At 55.1% G+C, this 16,859-nt stretch overlaps 1 protein-coding gene and 1 long non-coding RNA gene across 5 annotated transcripts in view; one reads left to right on the plus strand and one right to left on the minus strand.

Moving 5' to 3' along the window:
- The window catches only part of SATB2 (SATB homeobox 2), a 466,941-nt gene that overhangs the window by 266,035 nt on the left and 184,047 nt on the right, over nucleotides 1-16,859 (plus strand). Inside the window, exons 1-2 of one of the 4 annotated variants that reach the window (XM_082688947.1) lie at nucleotides 13,402-16,197; nucleotides 16,370-16,555. The gene's annotated coding sequence lies outside the window, so the exon portion shown is untranslated. Of the gene's footprint in view, nucleotides 1-13,339; nucleotides 16,556-16,859 lie in introns of those variants that run through there. The other 3 variants (XM_082688948.1, XM_082688949.1, XM_082688950.1) reach the window with 3 other exon arrangements.
- Nucleotides 13,209-16,189, minus strand: LOC309843438. The gene is made up of 3 exons (XR_014300145.1): nucleotides 15,874-16,189; nucleotides 13,600-13,712; nucleotides 13,209-13,403 (listed from the first exon to the last, which is right to left on the minus strand). It is a non-coding gene; the product is annotated as an uncharacterized lncRNA (long non-coding RNA).

Here is a 16,859-nt window from a genome sequence, read left to right on the forward strand (position 1 = left end):
AGTGGTCTCTGTGTCATTCCTTTATGAATTTCTGTAAGCAATGATTCTGAATTGTCAATTTTATCAGCCAAATAAATGTTTGCATGTGTGTGATAGTATAAATATTGCACATCTCAGCCAACCTATGTTTATCCTTCTTCTCCCTAATTCCCAATGGACTTTGAAGAAGGGAAATCAATAAATCAATTGGTACCTTGTCCAATACCCATTTCAATGACATCACAGCGCCATTTGCTAAAGATCAGACATGAGTTACGGAAAGAGACGGAGACATTTCCATTTGATAATGTATCTCTTTGCCTTTTGAACGAGATACAGAAAAGGAATTGTGGAGTGTCCGTGTAAATAAAAATGTTTATGTTGACCTTATCAAAAAATAAATTGTGGAGAGAATGATAGCATATAATTTATATCACCGGGTTTATTACAAACCCAGTGGGGAGTGTTTTCTAGACTTATAGTTTATTCAAAAAAAAAATTCTACTGTGGCTGACTCAACTTCTTAGAAATTAGATTTTTATTTTTTCAAGTCTGATTTTAGAAATATATGTATTATTTCCCTTTGGTCCTTAGAAATGACATCAGAATTTAATACCTTCGAACCCTATAAACAAACACATGCACTAAATTAGCTCTGATTTTTTGGAGGTAAATTACACAACTTAGAAGAATGCCTTTTTAAAAAAAAGAATGCCTTTATAATACCAGACATTCTGGTTTGTTTGTTTGTTTTGTTTTGTTTTTTTTTTTTTGGTACTGTTTTGTTCATTCATTCATATATTTGCATATACCCCATGTTCTTAAACTATTTTGGGATAAAACTATTTTGTTTAGTCTTTCCCCAAAATGCTTCAAATGCTATATGTAACTTCAGTTCTAAAATTCAACCTCCCTTGAATCAACTGTAATATTCTTTTCACATAGACCTGGCAGATTTTGCTATTGTTGCAATATTATTAAAGGAGTATGTCTTACTGAGAACCCTTAAATATGTGCAAATATATTAATAAAGACAAGGATAGTGACAACAGCAAAAAAAAAAATGCATTTCTGGTCCAAACTGAACTGGACTGAGAGTCAGAAAAGGAGGGTTAGTCTCACCTCAGCATTCGGGGGCTTTCTCACCTCGAGTGTGAATCTGTGCCTAGTCTCTACTCAGCACAAGTTCTCACCAGTAAACTACAATCATTAGACTACTTGGTCTTTAAGTTTCCTTCCAACTGTGAAATTCTTTGCTTATAGGATTCTGTCTGAAGACCTTTGATGCCCTGGCCTTCTGAGTTGCGGGTTCCCGTGGGAAGGATGGCTTTTTGTGGAAGGAGAGCTTGCAGACCGGGGGAACCTTCTCCAGACAGAATCTGGCCCTCAGGCTCAGGTGTTCAACCCCGCGGGGCACAGTAGAGTGGTCTGTGGGTTCACCGCCCAGCTAACTTCTTTTCCTTTGGCCCTGGATTCGGGGTGTTCTCTAGACATTGGTCATATCTTAAAACGAAAGTTCTGAGCCCTGACTTAAGTACATGCAGTCAGAAGGGGCAGAACTCCTTGGTGCTGTTACTGCAGGAACGTGTCCTCTGAGATGCTGTTTTGTGCTAGGACCATCTAAAAGCTTCCTGGACGACTTGGAAACAACGAGAAGGGATTAGATCACCTAAAGTATAAAAAAAATTAAGAGCTCAGGAACAGTTCTTAACCACTGCAATGTTTTTTTTCCTCCCGTTGGATATGGTCAAAGGAGGTGACCTCACCTACAAACTTCCTTGACTATATTTGGACCTAAAGAATATACTTGGGTCTTGTCTAGCTTCTTCGCTGTGCAACAGCCGGGACCCAGGAGCAAGGCGCGGCCCTGCGTTCCCTCCCCGGCCCGCAGTGCTCGGCGGAAGCGCAGGTGAAAGGCCGCCGCGGTCCGGGTTGCGGCCGGCAGCGGGGCCGACCGGAGCGGCCCGGACCCGGGCTGGCCTGGCGCCCGAGGTGCTCCCCCTACCGGGAGTCCGGAGCAGTGCCGGCGGCCGGGCCCCGGGTGGCACGCAGCCGCCTCCCTGCCGCCGGCTCCTTCGCGGCTTCGCGGGTGGGATCCGCGAGCTGCCGCCGGCGGGGTCGACCAGCCCAGGGCGGAAGCGCTCGGCCCGGGTAACGAGCATTTTCCTGCATAAGCAATTAACTGTGAATAAACATCTGAAACGGCGGCTCCGTAAACCGGGGCCCGCCGTGCGCCTCCAGCGGGCGGGGCTGTGTGGGGGGTGGGGCGGGATGGTAAGATCCGAGGCCCGGGAAAGCAGGGGGTGGGGGACCGTGCAGGGAGGTGCCCCGACACGCGCTCCCCGAGTTCAGAGGCGCTTCTTAAGTTACCAACAAAGTCAGGGCCGACCCCCGGAGAGGCAACCGACCGTCCGGTGACACGGCGCCCTCTCCCCGCCCGGGATCTGCGCGCGCGCTGCAGGTAGCCGGTGCAGTCTACCCCGACACCAGATGCCCTTGGAGACCCGGATTCGGGGAGCGAGTGCCTCTGCGGGGCGCAGCCACTTTGCACCCGTCGGCCCTGATACAATCGATAGTTAATTGGGGTCTTCGAGTGTCTCAAGTCAAGGTGAGCAGAGGAGACCTCCAGCCTCCGGCCCTTGTCTTCGCGACTTCTTGCCCCGGTCTTGGGTCCCAGTACAGCCCCGAAGGCAAAGCCGTTTGGGGAGACAGACGCAGGGCGAATTTGTTTCCAAGGGGGGGGGATGCTTGCACGTGCTCGGGGACGCCGGCTCGCTGAGGGTGCGCGCCGCAGGAACGCGGCCGAGGTGGCCGCTCTGGCGCAGGTTCAGAGGAGGAGGATTTTGCTGGGCCCGCACGGCTCTCGGTCCTGCCACAGTGGGCTCTGCCCTGGGTTCTTCCGGGCGCCGACCGCGGGTAGGGAGCAGAATACCTAAGAGCGGTCACCTGGGAAGCCGAATCTGCGAAGTCTGGTCCAATCCTCGGGGCATTTCGTGTAGAATAAGCTGTTGGAATATAGCAGCCATACACCCATCTACAAAGATAAGGACACGAAAAAAAAAAAAGACTGTAAAAGGGTGAAGGTTTGATGCGTCATACTGCGTCTTGCCTTTGCCTTCTCTGCAGGCGGAGGGCTGTCCTGAAGGTGGCAGGAGGCGCAGTGGGTGTCACCCCACCACCTGGCACCTCTGAGATCGTGACCCACCCCCCTGACCCTGGTGGAAACCGGCCAGCTTGGTTCTCCTGAGGCCCTTATGCCCAGTCTTGGCATCTACGGCTGACACAGGGCCTCATCTAAGGGCCCTGGTGGGTGTCCGCAGTCGGCCCCACTTCAGACCAAATTCCAAGGAGTCCAGGGAAAGGAAGGCCAATGTTCCGGCGTGGCAGGCTGCTCCCCGGGGAGGCCTTGGGCACAGGCTCACAGGCCTTGCAACCTGAGAGTGGAGAAGGTGACCTCAGCTCCGATCTCAGCGGCCTTTCCAGTGTGGGGCTCTCCCTAGGTCAAGGGCACCAGGGTAGACTGTAAGGACCTTCTCCAGTCCCCGGTGCTTTCTTGCCCGCCTGCACTGAGCAGGAGCCAAGAGAACTGATGTCTTTTCAACACACTGTGTGTATGCAGTCGGGGTGAACTAGGCTGGGCGTCTCTGGGGGGTTTGGGAGTTGGGGGATGGAGAGATTCGTTTTCGACCTGCTTCTGTCTTCCCTTTTCCTTTTCAGAATATACCAAGGCTTTGAAGGTTGGGCTCTTACAAAGAGGGACTTTATAACAGCCCCCTCCCTGATTTTTCTTGAAGGTGTTGCAATATCCCCCAACCACCACCTTTCTCCAACCTGCTCCTCCTCCCACTTTCCTGGAAACTGTGAGTAATATGTGGGAAAAGCAACTTAGCCCGGTGTCTGTAGCAGAGCTGCAATTTGAGTGCGAAGACGCTTCCCTGCACGGTTTGGTGTTTCTAAAGTTGCTAATATACCCGTAGCTGAGCTTGCTGGCCAGTCAGACACCGTGTCCCGGCGCATTGGAGCTGTGTGCACTTCCCACGAGGAAGGTCTGGCCTTACGGTCTGTGGGCTCCAGGCCCTTGGAATCAGCCAGGAGCCAGGGTGGGGCTCCTAAGGCAGTAGGAAAACGCAGACTTGTAATTTCACTCCTTTATCCTCCCTCACCCCCCCATCACCACTTTTTTGTTGTGTATTGTCTTTTCCTTTTTGTAAGACGGGCTGTGTGATGGGCAGGTAGCCCCGAAGCTGCGATGTAGGAGTTGTGAGAGATCCCGGAGCTGGCCCTTCTGGATTTAGGAACAGTCTGGGGGAGGAGGAAGGTCAAAGGGGCATCCGCTTCCTTCGAACGAGGGCGCGGTTTACTTCCCGCAGGCAGCGGGCGGGGAGAGCTCCGAGCGGAGGGCTCCTTGGAAATTCTTTTTGAGCAGGTAATTTCTGCGGCGGGGTCGAGAGCTGGTGACTGACACTTTCGGTGACAGCCACCAGGCCGGGCAGCACCCTTTCCGGTTATCAAGATGATTAACCTCCCGGCCTTGCCTCTGGTCGGATCTCCGCTCCGCTCTCACCTTTTCTCTCACGCGGATTAGGGGGCGCTCCTTTCAAAAGAGGACCGGAGGGTCTCGGCCTTGGCCCTTCCTTAGCTCCGTGTGGCCTTGCATCTGAGCAGGAATGGGGGAGGAGGGGGCGACATGCATATCCGTCCCTTCCCGTCGCCTACCTAGCCGAGCCCGGTTCACTGGGCTGGTCCCCTGCGGTCCCCCAGGTCACCTCCCCCCCGCAACCACTTGTCTGAAACTTACCAGATTCCAACCTTAAGGCAGGAAAAAAAGTGTTTCATATACAAACCGATCAGGGTATTTGCAGATAATTGCGAATGTCAAATACTGGGGCGTGATGACAAAGTGCAGAGATTGCCAGGACCCAGCTCCGCCTGAGGGGCGGGGGCTGCTGGCAGGGCTCCCGGGCCACCTCACGCCTGCTCAGAAGAGGGGAGGGGGGCAGCATCCGCAGCTGCCTACAGCCCATTTAACGGACATGGGTGTTTCTTCGACCCCTCTGCTGTGGAGCTGATTCATGGATTCGTCCACTGCGTCCACACTTGAGCCCCAGCGCGGGAAGGCGCTGACACGGTGAATACAGCACTAGCCCAACTCTCCCTACACCCACAGGCACACACAAACACCCCAGGCAAGATGCACGCATTATGGGGGTTACTGGGCCTCAGTTGGATGCCAAGGCCCAAAGCCCTGCCAGGCAGCTTTACCGGAGCTAATGCCAGACACTCACCCTCTGCTGCCTGACAACAGGGGGGGGGGGGGAGGGGCGAGTCACAGGCTACTTTGAGGCCAAATGCTGCACCCGTCTAGTACCGGCATTAGTCCTTTACAGAAATAAAAACAATTTTTTTAAAAAGGCCCCTAAAACTCAACTCTCCAACCTAATTCTGTCCTCTGTGCAGGAGGCCAAGGAGGGGGTTTGTCCTGGGAGCCCTAGTACATACAGCCTGCCAAAGTTGACCCCGTCAAGGCCTTGGCAGCAGCAAAGGTCGCTGCTCTCATCAGCTTTCAGGACAACTCCCCTGAGACTGCCCCCCACCTCCCCCAACATGCTCAGAATGTTTCAAGCCCCCAAATCCTATCTATCTACATATTTATGGTTACCCTTGTTGGATTCCAAATCTACCGAAAACCAAGGGGATCGATTATAGATGTTATGATGAAGTTAGTGGCGGGTCCGCAGCTTTCTGGGGGTCAGAACCGCAGGGGGGGGGCTGGCAACGTGGGTGCTACTCCTGGGGGATGGACGCAGGCAACGGAGAGGAGCAGATGAGATGCACACACCCCATAAGGTGTCAGGACATGTAGGGCAGGCAACACAGGGCTCTGGCTCCGGGAGTCCTGGGTAGCTGGACAACATCAGGGGAGGGGAGGAGGCTGAGCGACCTTTGACACGCTCACTAGCCCCTTTCATTTTCGAGGGCTGAAAAAGTGGTGGGATATTCCAGAAAGTCTGGGAGAGGGGAGCGAGCGAGCGGATTGGGAGGGGGTAGGAGGGCGGGTAGATAACTGCTCACGCTAAGGGCATCCTGGCTGCCAAGGGAGGAAAGTTCAGGAGGGCAAATTGGTACGTCTGTCAGACGTCCCTGTCCCCAACCCTCAGCCTCCCCACCCCCCTTTCATTGAGCTCCTGAAGTCATTGTATCCCTGGAAGCCCTTAAAGTTTTACACTCCAGTTGTCTGAGGTTTCTGATGACGACAAATTAGTAAGAGGCTTCTGCTGTAGCCCAGCACCCAAGTCAGAGTTGTGGGGAGATAGGATATGGATGCACAACTAGGGAAAAGGAAAGTCTTGCCTCTCTGGCTGTCTCTGCAAAGGAGAGCAGAGGACTAGGGCATGGAGCTAGGGAACGGTTTGGTAGCCAGGAAGCAATATCCAGTTCAGGGCCAGGCTCCTCAGCTAAAGGTTCCCAGCAGTGCTCCGTATGTTCAGCCTTTCTTGTCCAGACCAAGAAGGCCTTGCTCTTGCTGAAAGACCCAACTGGGGGGTCATTGGGACAAGCAGGGTGATTAGATTTGTGGGAGAGACTTGTTCAGTTCCGTGAGGTGGGTGTAGATGGACAACAGCATCTATCGCCAGCCTGGGCAGGCAACCGGGACCCGCAAGAGTAAGATGTGATTCTATTTGACTTTCCAAATCAAAATGCATTGATTGGGGCCTGAAGAGTTCACGGCACATAACTGTCTTAATTAAACCTACTGTAAACAGACAAATCACTTCTCCTCTTGCACATAGAGCTCTGGGAGATTGCACAGGGTCTGGCAGAAGCTAGGCTCGAGGGATGCTCTTTAAAGAAAGGAGTGTAAATGAGGCAAAGAAAAAAAAAGTGCAGCTTCTACGACCTTAGAAAACAGCTTAACTGAAACCCAAACTCGAATCAGCTAGAAGGTATTGGGTAAGGGGAGATCCTTAAAAGCTGGGGACAACCTGGTTGATGGAGCAGCTCCATGGGGACCCGCAGACCAGGGTGAGACCGCGGGGAAGCCCGGGGAGGGAAGGGGAGGCCCCAGATTGTTTGGGGAGGCTGAGGTGCTCAACGCTGAGGCTCTGAGTTACCCCACTCAGCCCTGCGCTTTCCTTCCCAATCCTTCCATCTTTCCCTGCCACTGTTCTCGACTTCTGGCACTCGGAGGACAGCGCGGGGAGGACACGTCCTCCCTTAAGGTGGTCAGCGTGGGGGACAAGGGGCCGCTGCGGTGAGTGCCCTTAGCACGGAGCCCTATGGTGGGGCGCTCGGAGCCTAGTGAGGGCAAGACTGGAGGGGATGGGTGGGAACAGGAGCTCAGCCCGAGCAAATGGGAAGGGAAGTTGTCTGTAATCCTCCGGGAAAGCGGGAAACGGGGCGTATACACCCATAGCCCAAGGTTCACTCCCTCTTCAGCCAAGTGCCGACACCGCGGCGCGATCTCGAGGAGCTGGATGAGGGTCAGGCGCTCTGGTACCATCAGCCCGTGGGTGCAGAGGAGAGCTTGGGGAAGTGGCGGCGCTGGGAAGGGCCCGCAAGACGCCCTTTCTGCCCGGAATATGCAAAGGGCTGGGTCTACCTCCGAAAAATTCGGGGCCTCCGGAAGTTACCTGGCAGAAAGGGACCCTCGAGCTGACTTTGGGTCTCACAGCCTGAAACCAGACGATCTAAGGGGAGCTCATGGATTTTCTAACTAAAAGTGAGAAGGAGAAGTTCTCCATAATATGTAAACACTGAAGATATGAGCGCACAGGTTTGGGTGTGTTCCTGGGAACTTGGGGAGCTGCCTCCTCCACCCTCCACGGTTTGCAAACTTGAATTCTCATTGCTTTTCATTGACTAGCTTCTGACCCCAAGAGTAATCTGATTCAGAAATACTCTTCATTTCGTTAGGCTGACGTTGGCAGGCACTGGTTATGTTGTATCTGGTAGGGAATTTAAGTTCAGTTAAATTTTAGCATAATGCTTTTCGAAAAAGTCTTTTAAAAGATTTTTTTACTTCCATATAGCAAATGAAAACATATATATATATATGTATATATATATACATACATATATAAGATTGGAGAGAAACATGCTTAGATTGCCTTTAGATTTTTGAGATTTTGTATAGGCGCCAACAACTCCGTGGACACAAACGAATGGGCTATTTGCAGTTATTATTCATGAAAGGTCTTTTATATTTTTAAATGGAGGCATGGTTCCCAGGTGGAAAAATTCTTTATGACTAAGAACGTGCTTTCAAAAAGATTAGAAAATTGAAACAAAAATTTAGAGTGCGTGCTAGTATAGAAGTCTTTACTGAAAACAACAGATACCACTACCATCCAGGAGTTGAAGTCAAAATGTAGTAAAAGTTAATTAAAATGCAAACTATTAGGGAAGCACTGCAAATGTCTTTGTCACATCCAAAAGGAAAAATCTTTAGAAACCTCCCTCCCTTGTTTCATACTTGTGTTGTTAGACTTGAATTATTGTCAACATTTTTCTCTTCTGAAATAACAACAGTTCACCTTTCAAAACTCTTCACCGCACAGCGACAATGACGATTGTTCTTCCGGCGAAGAAGGACTTTTGAAACAAACAACTTCTTTCACATACTCACACTTGCACACCCCGCACAAACGCACACACAGTTGCCTTTTTTTTTTTTTTTTTAAACGTTGCTTTTGAATGAGAGAGAGAGAGAGGAGAGAGACAGACTAGGAAACTCGAGCTTAGGTAACCAACGAACCCAATTACTAGGCTTTATTGATACTAAAAGGAAAAGTTCCCCTCGTAAAATTTCTCTGAGCTTATTAGTTATTTAAATCAGCCCCAGGGCTGGACGAGCGACGCCGCAGGCACCCACTGTCGGCTTCTGGAGGTGAGCAGACGTCGTCCGCGTCCTGACCCGCCGCCTCTCGCCCGGCACTTGGCATCGGGGGCAAAGGCGGGCGCAGCGAGCTGAGGTGAGCCACTTGGCGCGAGTGCCGGGCCTGGCACGCTTGGAGGTAGCTCCGCGTGGCCTACGGGTATTAGAATTTAGAAGCGAACAGGTCATGGCCAATGATGATGGTGTGGGTGAGCAGGCCAGGCGGACAATGGGCACCGGAACTCAGCGCGCTGGCGGAGCTGCTGCGCGGCGGGCATGGCTGGGCACCGGCCCCTGCGGCCCCGCGACAGCACTCCCGGTTCTCGCCCCTAACCTGGCGACCTACAAGAGTGCGATCGCTCGGGCCTCCAGAGCAGACTTCTGTTCTGTGTGGGGCTAAGAGTTTTGTAATTGGATAGGCACCAGGTGAATTTACACCTTTCTGGGCCGTTGTCCTTTTTAGTAGCTGACAGTCCCAAAATGTGTGTGTGCGTGCGTGCGGGCGCGCGTGTTAACAGTTGAATTTATTAAAAACAAGCCCCAGCCTACCCACTGAAGTCCTCTGAGCCCGACATGCGGGCTCTCTCCAAATCGGACGTAGCGCTGGGGCAGCTCGAGGTGATGCCTAGCTCAGCTGGCCTTGGCTGCGGGGCCGCGAGGCAAGGCGAGGCGGGGCGGGGAAGAACCGAGCCCCCAGGACACCGCTGTCACAGGCACCCGGGAGTTAACCCGGGGGTCAAGCCTGGCCGGGCTAAGAGAGTTTCCGTGGGGCTTCGTGAGACGGAGAGAACAGGCGAGTCACCAGCCCAGGAACCCCCCTGTGTTCCTCGCCACTCCAGAAAGGTCTGGACCGCCAAACAGACCGACCCCCCGCTTGGTCCTCGGTCCCAGTAAGTGCCTGGCACCTTGGGTCCCGCAGCAGGCTTTCTCGCTCTCTCCCGCACGGTTCTAGACCAGCGCGGGCCCAGGGTCGCTGGACGCTCCCGGAGCATCCGGCTCCGGGAGCTCGGGTCGCCCCGCACCGGGCACCTGGGCCCGCGCGCCCCTGCTGCTGGTGGGCGCCAATTTCAGCGCGCAGGCTGCCCTGCTTGTAGTTTAGGGCACGGGTGGGACGCGGTGGCCTGGACTTTCCAGATATGCTTTTCATTACAAGGGGTTGGGACGCCGCCGAGGTTTTGCTCGCCGGGCGGGTTTTTGTGTAGGGTGTTCAGATTGCGATCCCGGCCGGGGACCTGCCCATCCCCCGCCGCATCCTTAACCCGCGGAACTGGGGTGGCGCGGAAGGGCCGGGTCCGGGACGCCGCGGACTGAACAGGCGCAGCCGGTTTCTGTCGCAGCCCACGCGGTGGCGCTGTCGGAAGAGGACGCCTGATCTCCGGTGCGGGACCCGGGCGGTGACCCGGGCTCCGAGGCGACAGGGCCGTCAGGATGAGTCGAGGTCGCGGGGTTCTTCGTCGCTACCTCGGGTCCCAGGATTAGAGATGGGACAGACCCCGTCCTCCTGGTTCGGTGTTTCCAGACAGAAAACGCAGCGGGTCGGGAGCCAGACTCCGGGCTCAAACCCCGGCCGCCCCTGGGTGGGGGCGGGGAGGCCGCGACAGCTCTTCAGGCGTTTTCCGTTTTCGGTCCCCCATAGCCTTGTTACTGGTCGTTTAAAGCCGATTTCTATTTTAAAAAACTAGTTTAGCAGGGCAGGCCGTCTCTGCCCGCGATGCTGCAGGAGATCCAGCTACTAAGCTCTAGACTCGGAAAAAGAGTGAAAGGATCCAGGAGCCTGGGGGCGTTGTCATGTGTCGCTGGGAGCTGTGCTCTGCGCCGCAGGCCTCCGCCTTCCTGGCCTTCCCAGCCCGCGGCCGCGGAGAAAGCACGTCCACACCTTCAGCCAGAGGCTCCCTTACCTTCAGATCATGTCCCTTCGCTTTCCGTACTCAGGGCAGGCAGTGCCCACCCCCGACGCCTTCTCCCACCCCCTGTATTTGGGACCCCAGTGCACAAAGCTCCCAGTCCTCGCCTAAGGCAGCTCCTGGGCCGACCTTCGCGTGTCGCCTCCCGCCCTCTGGCCGTCTGCATTGTCGGCTCCCCCGATTCCCGACCCTCCGACCTCCTGGGCGCTCAGCTCACTATCTAATGCAAACTAGTTGTCCGCCACGCAGCCCCAGTCCGCCGCCTCCCTGGGACTCGTCTCTCCGTCCGGGCCTCGGGGGCTTGTTCATCTGAGGATGGGAGCAGGACCTTCACCGCCCGTACCTTAGGCGGCCCGACGGCTTCCTCGCCGCTCCGCCCCCGCCCAGGCCCCAGAGCCGCTGGGGGAGCCAGCAGTAATTTATCTTTGCCTGGCGCGGGTTGGGATTTGTCGGGCTCTGATGCCAACGAGGAAGGCGTGCGGATAACGAAGTAAGTGTCCCCCGCCCCTGAGCTCTGGTCAGTCCCCAGAAGCCCCGGGGCAGTCTGGGAAAGGGCTCGAGCCCACCCTGGTTGATCCGCCTTCTAGGCGCGTTCCCCTCGGGGCGTTCTGGCCCCGGGTCCCAGTCCCCTTGGCACGTCCATTTCCAATCCATGCCTGGGGCAGTTATGCGGTCCGTGAAAGTGTTGGTCGCCCAACTCTCCCCGGACAGTCCGCGGCGGAAAGTGGCTTCAGAACTGGTGTGGGCTTCATTTGAAAGGAACGATTCCCTCCCGCCCTCCTCTCGCCCCCAGCAGAGCAAGCGCCCCGGGCTGGGGGGGGGGGGCGCGGAGAGGGGGAGAGGCAGGCCTGCGTGGGTTCCTGGGAGCCATAGAAGGCTTTCGACGCTGGCAGTTCCCGTGGAGTTTTTCTTGTGCGTACGAGAGTGGAGGGAAAACGCGGCACAACTTCCCCGTGTTCTCTAAGAGGCAGCGCACCGCCGGGAGGGCCTCGGCGCCTGGGCGACCGGACTTGAAACCCAGGAAGCCTGGTGATGGATGCTGGGCCCTCAGAGGTGTGGGTGGCCCCGCTGAGGGCCGGCGTTCCACTCCCGGCACCCGGTACCCCACGCCCGGGCAGGCAGTCGGGCCTAGGCCGTCCTGCTTGGTCATTGGGGAAGGAGGGCCGGTCACAGTCAAGAGCTAGCACAGTAGAAACCTCGGTGTCCAGAGAGAGAAATCAAGAAATGTTGCCATTAAAAGTGCAGGCCATAAAAGGAGAAGAAAGGCCTGACAAGAGATAGAGAGAAAAGGGGAGAACATGAAAATAAGCAAAACCATGCATATTTAAGCCCAGCGCATAAAGATCCGTTGATTTTTAAAATAACAAATCTCAGTGTGATTATGAAAGACAGGCGACCTTTGACTAAATGACATATGAAAAAAATTGGGGGTGGGGAGGAGAGGGGAAAAAGTCTTAGATTCCCGACAGAAACGTCAGTGAGAAGCAAGACGAGAGATAAAAATGTCCCCCAATGTGAACTTAATGCTTTGAGCACTGGGGCAAACTATCTGTATAAAAATGCATTTCCGATCAAATTATTTAAAAAAACACGTAATTAAAACCAATTCTTTCCTTGAGTGTGATTTTGTTTTAAAAAATGTTTGGAAATAAACCACTTGAGGAATATAAAACGAAACCAAACAAAACTTTTGAATCATAATTTATTTACTGTTTTAAAAACTAGAAAGTCTTAGCAAAAGATAAAAATGTTATTTCAAATTTCTTATTAAAATTAAACATGGTGAAAATAATTGCTTACTTCAGTTGAAATAAGGTCAATACAAAAATTGTGCAGTAAAAAGCTTATGTAATTTGAAACAGAAAAGGCCTTTATTAGGGACAAAACTTAAGGGGGGAAAAACATACCACGCATATATCACAAAACTTTCGAGAATTCTCCTTTTTTAAATCAGAAGAAATTTGTAAAATGTGTTAGTAAACACAAATCTGCAAATATTAAAAATATATTTCTGGTAATAACTCATAGTATCCGATATTTTCTTTCATGCTAAATGCACCCTTATACATTTTGAGTTCTTTTGCCCAAAATGATAGTTTTGGTCACTACCAAAAATGGACAAGAAGAAACTCTAATAATGAGAAAATCAATTAATTTAAAAGGGTGCAGAGTCTGAAAACAAACTAGCCACCCTGTACATTTAATTGTACTTAATTGTATACTTTATTTAAGTCACCCTTCTCAGGGGTTTAATAATTTAGAATCAATAGTTCTCTTCAAAACATAATAAAATATTTACACTTTATAAAATATTAACTCATTAACAATACCGCTGTGTTGTTTATAAGAGTGTGACTGAAGTCCCATAATTATGCTGTTGACATAAGCATGTGAGGTTAGCGAAGTGATCTCCTTCGCAAAATGTAAATGAAGATCTTCAGACAGTGGTGTTTATAAAATAGCTCATTAATGACTTAAGATTGAATCGCTCCAACCATTCGCATCATCAGATATAATAATAGTGACGAATCAGACAGGAAAGATCCTGGCTAAACCATTTGCATTTTTTTTTTTTTTCCAGAAGTACTGAAGTCCTAATATCACCATTTCTTCTAAGTTCCTGGACACTGATCCGCAGGAGGATTCTGCAGTTCAACACCAAGGTAAGGAAAGAAACAGCATTATTATCGTTGTTAAGATATTTATAAGAATTGCGCCTCTCCCCATTTTGAAAACGGGCTCAAACTTTGACAGTGGTAGTTGCTTTGTGCAAAAACCCCTTCCCAATCCGACGTGAAAGCACAGATTAAAAAAAAAAAAAAGTTTGTTGATCAAACTTACAGTTTGTTTCTTTGCAGCCAAAAACCTTTTAGCTATACCACCACGAGTTGGTTTACTTGAGCCACTTTGTTCTCACAGACTTCGATTTGTGCATTTTCTCTAACCCGTTCGTTCTGGGAAGTGGGGGAGATGGGGTTTGGGGAATAAAAAACAGGGAAAAGAAAATGCTGCCTAAAACTCCCAGGGTGGCTCCCCGAAGGTCTACTCTCAAGCTCGCTTCCTTTCTCCGCTGGGCTCCGACCGCGTCCCGGGTCGCCTCGGGCTCCTTTGGAACTTGGTGGGCGGCGCCTGGGTGCGGGGTTCTCCGGGATCTGGGCGTTGGGATTTAGGCCGGGGCAGGTTTGGTTTCTGGGACCCTTTCTCTTCCAGAGGCTCCCTCGCCTCCCAGGCCTCGGCTCTGAGGGGACGGCTGCGCGCACGCCGCCCACCGGGTAGGTGCGGCGCGTAGACGGCGGCCTACCTCCGGACACACTAGGCTGACGCGGCTTCCCGCTGTCTGTGCACCGGCCCAAGAATCCCAGAATTACCCCCGGAGCGCGTTTCCCAAAACCGAATTTAGTTTGGCCCTCTGGCGCCGCCGTACAGCCCATACTTCTTAAGGGGGACCGGCGGCTCAGGCAGCGAGATGGTGCGGACTTCTCCGCGTCCAGGGGTTTTGGAAGGAGACACAAGGTGCGCGGTAGGGACTGGAGGTGCCGCCAGGAGAGGGGCTTCACCGGCCTCAAGGCGGGAGGGGACGCGTCCTCGTTTTCCCGCCCTAGGTCGGCACAGCGAGGGTAAGCCGGCGCCCCGGGCGTCTTGCGGGGGCCGCGGCCCCTGCCCACGTGCTTTTCTTTAAGGAGGTCCCTCGCCGAAGCGGGACCTCAGGGACAAAAGCGTGGCCGGAGCTCGGCCTGCTCCGCTAGTGCCTGCGCCACCTTAAATGAGCACCGCGGCTGGAGTCGGGCTGCGGGCGGCCGCGGCCGCGGGAGTCGGCAAAAGTTTGTGGCTCAGTTACACCTTCGCGGGACCTGCTGTGGACGCCCCCGCGCGGCCTCCTCCGGGACGAGGAGACCCGGTCCTCATCGCACGCTCCGCCCGCACTCGAAACCTCGTGCCTGAGCCGCCTGGGTCCCAGGAGTCCCCGACCCGCAGCTGGAGGACAGGCAGCCCCACCGCCCTCACAGCCTCCGCGTCGCGGCCTCCAGGCGGCCCGGGTTGAGCTGCTCGAGATGTCGCCGGCGCCGCGAGCGCTCCAGGGACGTCATCCAGGGATGCCCCCCGCCCTGCGCCCCCCACGCAGCCCCCTCTCCTGTCCCACCCGCAGCCCGGCGGGCCGTGCCGGTACTCCTGCCACTCAGGACACCCGGGCTATTGTTCTGGACCCACGGCCGCGCCGGCTCTGAGGGAGAAGCGGCCTTCGCCGCGCGTCCTGCGGCGCGGCGGGCCCGGACGGCCGGCTCCGCGCGAAGGGGGAGCTCAAAGGCATCGGGAAAAGTTGCTCGGAGGGGCGGAGGCGGTGGGTGGTGGGCGGAGGCGGTGGGTGGGGGAGGCGATAGCCCTCCTATCTCCAAAGTCGAAAGTACTCCGCGCAGTTAGCAGCACCCGGAGCCGAGGCATCCGCGGTCGCCGACTGCGCGTCGGTCTGCGCCTCCGCCGGGAAACGAGGCAACCAGCGCCTGCCTTGTCGCCGCCGCCTCCGCGCCGGGACGAGTGCGCCTCGGGGCTGGGCGAGGCGGCCGCGCCCAGGACCCGCCACGGGGAGGAGGACCGGACCCGAGCCCCGGCGCCCGCCGGCACCCGGGCGCACCCACCCGCCGGCCTCGGCCACCGCCTCGCGCGGCACTCGCTGCTCTGCCATCGGTTCTCTGCCGCCCGACGCGCGCGGTCCTCGCCACAGCGCTCTGCTACAGCCGACTCTCCCCTTCCTCCTCCGCCCTCCTCCCTGCCTCCCACCCGCCCCTCGCCAGTCCCTCTGCCTCCTCCTCAGCCCCGCCGCTGTTTGGGTCGCCGGGCTCACAGCGATTGATTGATTGATGTTTAATTTCCTGCCAGGCGGGGCCCCCCTCCCCCCGCAACCTCCCCAGCCCTCTTCCCCGCCCCCCACTCTCCTCCTTCATTGCGGTGGACCAGTCGGGCTTGGGTTTAGATCTTTCCCCCCCAACCCCCATCCCGAAATAACCCAGAGACTTCCCCTACCCCCACCCCAAATTATTATTTTGAAGGCGCTAGATCTGGGGACGGAAAGGGGGAGGGGGAGAAATCGGAAACCGAGGACAACCCAAAAGGACTCACTTTGCCTGATGACTCAACGCAACTAATAATCATCTCCCTCTCAGTGTATCTCTCTCTGCGGCTTGTCAGTGAGTCCGGCTCCGGCTGCTGGCGGCGGCGGCCGAGAGGGGAGAGGCTGGAGGTGACAGCTTGGGCAGCCGCCGCGTTTCCTCCCGCGCGCGGTCTCGGGTCCCTGCGCCTTCTCGGCTCTCGGTGACACCGGCCCTAAGGCTCCGGCCGCGCCTCCTCGCGAACTAGCAGACCCGCGAAGCGGCAGCACCGGCCCGCCTCCGCCTCCTCCCAGTCCTCAGCCCTTTCTCTCCAGAACGGGTCTCCTTCCCGAAGGTGTGAAAAGGCTTTTTCAGTCTCCTTCTCTTTTTTCCCCTCCTCCGCCGTCTCCTCCCCCGCTCGCTCGGGTGCCCCTTTGGAGGAACCCTCCTTTCCCTCTCCTCCTCCTCCTCCCCCTACCCCCCCCCCCCCCCCATCATCATCATCATAACAACCATCTCTGCACTAGAAGACATCCTGACCCAGGACCTTCAACGTTAGGACCTGGGAAAGAGGAAAAGGGGAAGGAGTAAAGAGGCAAGAAGACTAGGAGAACACCGCAAGGCAAAGCACCAGAAACTTTCCACCCTGGATTCTCTACTTTTGCTCCATGGACAGAGCCTCAGCCAGCCAAGTTACAGACAGACCGTGAGCAGTAAGTACGCAGGGCGAGGACTCCCACGCCAAGCTCGGGAGTTCGGGGAAGCCCCGGGTCCGGCTAAGTTCCCTCCCGGCAGTTCTCGCCCTCTCGGACGGCGCGGCCGAGGGAGTGCGGGCGGCGTTTTCGGCCTCGCCCTCCCGCGCGGTCCGTGCGTCTCTCGCGTCTCTGCTCTCACCTCCCCTCTGCCACCCCCACCTCGGCGCCTCCACACGCGGCTCCTCTCCTGGCGAGAGCGCCCGCGAGGATTCCTAGCGCACTTTGCAGTGCAGGGTTCCTGCTTCTCGGGGATGGCGGTGGC

The sequence above is a fragment of the Mustela nivalis genome, assembly GCF_964662115.1.
Source record: "Mustela nivalis genome assembly, chromosome: 11".
NCBI lineage: Eukaryota > Metazoa > Chordata > Mammalia > Carnivora > Mustelidae > Mustela > Mustela nivalis.